Below are 6,545 nucleotides of genomic sequence, written 5' to 3'. Positions count from 1 at the left end.
TAAAAAAGATGGCAGCAGACTTTTTAGCAGGGCCTGCAGTGACAGGACAAGGGCAAATGGCTTTAAACTAAAGGGGAGTAGATTCCGACTAGATCTAAGGAAGAAGTGTTTTATGCTGAGGGTGGTGAAGCACTGGCCCAGGTTGCCCCGAGAGGTGGTGGATGCCCCATCCCTGGAAACATTCCAGGTCAGGTTGGACGGGGCTCTGAGCAACCTGATCTGGTTGAAGATGTCCCTGCTCATTGCAGGGGGCTTGGACTAGATGACCTTTAGAGGTCCCTTCCAACCCAAACTATTCTATGATTCTATGATTCTAATGATTTAGTTGCATGTCACCGGTCACATCACGTCTGGGGTGAATTGCAGTTGTTCAAATTCAACCACAGATCTTTACAATGACTTGAAAGCCCAGTGGTGCTAGATGCTAAAAATTTTTTGGGTCGTTTCCCCCTCCCATATTACTAGAGGAAAAACAACAAACCACCTGATGTCTGTGGCTAGCCATGTGATTTATGGTATTACATATTAAGATTTTGTTTTACACAGAAGTTGGGAAGAATTAGGGGCTTTCCTGAATGGATTGTACTTATTTCTGCTCCCCCAACAGCGTTGTTTGTATTTAGTTTTAGTTCAGTTGATCTCGGAAGAGATCTTTTAACCAACTCATTAAATCAGTGTCTCTCTACAACACCATTAGAATTACTTTAAGTTTATGTGCACTGTTTATGTACATCTGCCCCTGCATCTACAGGGTAGATACCCTGTAGATCCCCCAGCCTGTAGTGATACCGGGGGTTGCCCCGACCCAGGTGCAGGACCTTGCCCTTGGCCTTGTTAAACCTCATGAGGTTCACATGGGCCCACTTCTCCAGCTTGTCCAGGTCCCTCTGGATGGCATCCCATCCCCCTGGCACGTCGACCGCACCACTCAGCTTGGTGTCATCTGCAAACTTGCTGAGGGTGCACTCGATCCCACTGTCTGGGTCACTGATGAAGATGTTAAACAGTACCGGTCCCAGTACATGCCTCAACCTTTGCAGCGGTCAACGCAGATGTTTGACTAGCGATACCTCTTTAGGATGAAGGCTTGTCTCTGCAGGACTGAGACAGCATTTGCTAACAGCAGCAGCAATGTTTCTTGTATCTAGGTGTGGGGAGGGCTCATAACGAGGCAGGCGTTTCCTCTGCTTGCTTCTGTGTTATTCCCAGGACAGAAGTTAATGACTAGCAAACAGCATCGCAGGGGAAAGGGAATGTAGAAGTCCTGCCTGTGCGTATCTGTTGGGAATCCCATATAAAGCTATTCTGTTGAGTTAATTTGATAAATACTTTAGGAAATTACAGTTGGGAAATTACAGTATGCTTAATGCCTCTGCGCAACACACAGTGAGCTGGGTTTGACTCTTCATCTGCCCTTGGCGGCTACTGGAACAAAAACGTGCCCTCGGTCCGGTTTTCCTTTCCGTTTACTGAAGTGGCTCAGAAATGAGATTGAAGGGCAAGCTGGCATTAGAAATATGTGCGCTTGAAAAGAGTGTATTAGCTAGAAAATGTATAGAGGAGAAAAATCCTTAGTTCTTATTCAGGCAGTGGACTCGAACATTAATATATGTATCCCGTCTCCACTCTGTTTTCTGGTCAGTGAACTGGAAGGTGCTGGGCCTCTGTCTCCTGCTAGGGTTTACTCGGGATGGGGAAATAAGCACCACAACTGCTACTGAATTCCAGACGTTCAGAAGGGAAAAATTATATGCAAGGCTTGGAGCAATAGTTTTCATATTTATGAACACTTTAATACAACAGGCAAAGCCAAAATATGCTTCTTGACGGTACTTTAGAGTCCTCCTGTTCTCACATGAGAAAACATTCAAACCCAGAATAAGTTGTTTAAAAGCAGATATTCATAGATGAATAGAAAGTAGGTATTGGTAACTTCTCCAATGTGATTTCATTTTGTTCTGTTTTCCAGGATTGTGGTGTTTCTTTTTTTTCTGGGAACAATTTCACAAACAAAATATGATTGGTCAGAAGTCACTGACCAAAGGGCAACTAGTGAGGACGCTTGTAAATAAATACATGGAGATATTAGTCCTGCTCTGGAGCACACGCATGATTTCACAGCAAGCAATTCCAGTGGCTTTAAAATAATATATCAGTAAAATTTAGAAGTGTTTGCAGAGAATGGAGGCTGAATACTGAAAGTGAAGTAACTTGCAGCTGCTTCCAAGGTGGAGGAATGATAGCTGAGGGGAAAAAAAAAAACACCTCAAAAACAGATTCTGGGGCAACAGACAAACCTTGATTTTTAGGATAGATATAACTGATTTCTGATTGCTTGAGTGAGCTATAAAGTCTCTCTTTCCGTTTGCACCATCTGAAAGCCAGAGCTATCCCTGAACCGCATAGTGTAAGCTGCTTGCAATTCATCTGCTCTATCCTGGAAAGGAGAAGAGCAAATTGACCCCACTGGCATTTAAACCTGTGGATTTAAGGAATATTTTACTCAAGATTAGACCACTAAGCCATTCCTTCTGGCTATTTAAACAATTTTATTCTAAGAAGGACACGGGAGTGCAAATATTATTGTTAACTGTACTTGGAGGTAGGAACTGAGTATTTCCATCGCTGGTGAGTTTGTTTTATCAGCCACTTTATTTTTGAAGGGATAGCAACGTGTTGGTTAGGGAATGCCATACGGTTGCTGTGAGCGAAGATTTTGGTTATTCCTTTTCTGCTGGATCATTTTTGATCCCCAAAAAGTTTTCTTTCCCCCTTGGTTATCATCTTCTCCCCCAGGTGCCAGGGAAGGGCTGGGTAGCTCAGAAGCTCCACAGGCAAGAGGAGTCTGGGAAGCTTCCCGAGTTGTACTGATGGGTGCGGATCTCTCTTTAATCTCCTCACTGCAAGTTGGCTACAGTAAATTTGCATGATTTTGTGATACGGAAAAATGTCAGTGACAAATTGTTGCATTCATTTAACTTCTCGAAACTGGGATATAAACTCACGTTATAGCTAAGAAGCTAAATGGCTGAACTCATAGCATCGATCTTTGCCTTATTCGGTATAGGCATTCAGAGGTAAAGGAAAAGAAAAGGCTTTTGAACCTTGATAAAACTCATCTTGAATTCCTTCAAACGTTTTCTTTTTTTTTTTTCTTCCTAGAGCAGCTGGTCTTTTTTAATATCCAAAACACTGGCCATTTGTATACATTTGGTTTCATATTCATGTAATATTTTCCAAAAATAATAATATACTGAGCAGACAAAATAAACTGCCTCAAGCATGCAGATAATAATTCAGGAACATTTTTCACTATGCAGCAACATATTCCTAAAATACCTTTGCGGCATGCTGCCTTTTGTTTTAAATAATTCTTGATATTTCAGTCATTCGGATCCTGCTGTTTGCCTGTTCCTGCAGGGTGCGATTTGTGATTTGCTGACAACAGGGGGCAGAGTGAGTTTATGTTTTAAAGGAAGAGAAATCACTGTCAGAGGAGTCAATGATTTTCTTTTTTCAAATGTAAGCCTCATCTTATTGAAAGAGATAATAGCAAGTACTTCTCTGTTTAAATCTGCTGTGCAAACTTGTGGATGTCTAAGCATTTCAAGGGTTCGGTTGCTATCTTAGATCCTCTTTTATAAAGCAGATAAGGCAGTTAATCTATAAGTTTGTATTTATTTAGGTTGATTCAAAATCTTTTTATTAACTGTTTATTTAATTTTAGCCACCCAATATGGCTCTGGCAAGCTCTCAGCATACTTCTGGCTGCCTTGACTGTCTAAAGAGACTTTTGGCAGGGTCCTAGGTCTGGGATTTGCACGCTTTTTCCATCCTAACAAGCATGCTTGAGGCGCCTAACCATACTTAGAAAATAAAAAAGGAACAAACTTCACTTAACCATGAAAGGAGTAGGAAGGGAATCTGTTGCTGCCGTTATTACCTCCACACGCCTTGATCTAATTTGGACTTTGATGCTGAAGAAGTGGCAACCTGGTTTCTGTTGCACTTAAAGAAAGGCACAAAAGCATCCTAAACTGTCTTTGTAATTATTGCTTTCTTTTATTTAAAGTAGTAAAGCATAGCTTTGAGGGTACAGCTGTAATGTTTTTCAAATGTTCATAGTTATCTGACAAGGTAACATGTTGCTTCCGGAACAGACTGCAATCCTAACTTCATATTTTAAGGCTTTTTCTAAAATTATTAGTTGTTTACTGTGGATTCAGTGCTACTGACCTGAGCTTCATATTGATATGAATACAAACTATCACCTATGGAAAACATTTGCAGGTCCTATCAGAGCTGTGAATAACAGCTCACGGATAACTCAGTACTTAATGGTATATAGTCTTGAATATTCTTTCTCTTAATGTTAGAATTGGGTTTCTCGATACATCTGATGTATAGTCAGAACATAGACTTCTTTGTTTTTAGCTGACCCCAACAGAATTATTAGGGGCATTGTTAAGCCAATGGCCAAGGGCAGTCTTCATTTAGAATAAGACATTGGAAATTCCATGTACGTTCTTTATATGGAAATGTTTATACAATATAAACTTCTGCTTAGCAAAGCAACTCTTTTTCATCTGGACGGTCTCTCCATACAATGCATCATGCCAGACAACAGATGAAGTGTTTTAATGGTGGTAAGCAGTGTGTGTGTGTGTATGTATATACATATTAAAAATATATATTTATAGATATTCAACCACATGTGAAATGTCCTTTCATTTCCTGCCTTTTAAGGGGAGATTGTATCACATAGCTACCTACCCCCAGTAGGATGTTTAGCTCCCACATTTGAATGCCTCAGAGCTCATTTTTTGAAACGGGACGGAGGCGAATTACCTACATGTTATGAATGGACCAATCTATCCCTTAGAAAGTGTAATTAAAATTCACAGGTTTTGCTACATGTTGCAAAAAATACAGGGAAATCACTTTGAAATGGTGATAGTGTGTGTAGTAGCTGTTTAAAATACTGCTACTAATAATAAATTCCTGAAGACAATATTCATCTAAGGTATAAACTTTTGCATGGTCTCTGTGTGGCAGCGGAGACACAGTGTTTCCAAAAATAAGTTTTACTGTTTCAAATGACTGCAAATAAAAATTGCAGACATCTGTGTCATTTGTGCTTACAGACATGTGATCAAAAAAATCTATTCTGAAACTATTTGTTGTACAGTTGCTTTTAGGGATGAAAGGAAGGCGAAGGCAGCACAACAGAAGGCTCTTTCTGTAATATTTATAATTGTGATGTAAATAATTTAGTCTAGATTATATTCCAATATTTTCTTCTCGCTTTAAGGGAGAAATGGAAACAGCCTATCCCCCTTACCTACCGCATGCACTGTCCAAATGTGGATTCTCTTTATTTAACCGTCAAGTATCCAGCTCTCCGTTTCCCGTATTATGAGATGGCCACCTTTCTGCATTTCACATCACCGATGTACCCAGGTACTTCAGATGCCACATGAACCTTCGTTAAATCAGTGCAATGTACATTGACTTGAGCCGTTGGACCAGCTCCTGCAGCTCAGATACGAAGAAAAACCATTGAAGTATTTGAAATAAATATATGCCAAAGTATCACTGACTTTGGCGTGAATTGGTACGTGCTTAAGGATTTCCCTGGATAGGAACGCTTCTCTAAAGTAGGCAAAGTTATCGTGTAAGGGGCAGCAATATCTATGCCATAGCTAAAATGGTTACAGACAAGCAAAGCCACAGTGGCTATTTAATGCCTAGGTAAGAGCTGCTTGTCCCACAGTTCTCATTCGCCTTTCACCCCAATATTAATTTTGTTGAGGAAATGCTTTCCGGTTTTATACTGTTTTATTGATGCACTGACACACTGAAAATTCAAATGTGGCTTAAAGATACATACTGCCTAAGTGTAAATTGTCAGAATTGGTTCTGTAGAGCCATAGCCTTTAACTTGTATCCTTGATGGTTCTACATTCAGCTCTGATCATTTTTAATTCAAAGATGATGCTACATGAAAAGGTTTCTTATTAATTTGTCACTAAATATTAACGGATTTAGCTGAGAATTTTGAACGTATGCCATTCCAAACAATTTCAAAATGCAATGAGTATTTTTACTCTTGAAATAGAAATGCCAAATGCAACCAGAGGAAATGGGTGGGTTTATTGCACAGTGCTGCTTCTCACAAGCTTCCTTCTGAGGAAGACTAGAAAAGTTCTCAGCAAGTTTTAGTAGGACCGGGTGAGAATAGCTTTTGTTTCTGCTGTTGATCTCGTAATAGCTACAGTCTTAGATTTGGTTGCCTGTATCATAACCTCATGTTGGGGTAATCTGAAAAAATGAAGTGCCAATGGAGTCACAGGTGAAGTCAACTACCCACGGTTTTGGTAAGACCTGGTCATGTGTTTGTGAGTTTTAGGTGGATCCACAACTTGCTACGCTGGTGATTGTGCATGGCTGGTAAATGAGTAAAACTCCTCTGGGCTTCATTTGCAGCTTGTTATTGCTTTGTCTTGTGAAGCTGCAGCTGAATCTGGATAATACCAACTTGCAAA

Source organism: Aptenodytes forsteri, unplaced genomic scaffold, assembly GCF_000699145.1.
Source record: "Aptenodytes forsteri isolate BGI_AS27 unplaced genomic scaffold, ASM69914v1 Scaffold252, whole genome shotgun sequence".
NCBI lineage: Eukaryota > Metazoa > Chordata > Aves > Sphenisciformes > Spheniscidae > Aptenodytes > Aptenodytes forsteri.
Note: the sequence above shows the minus strand (reverse complement) of the source record.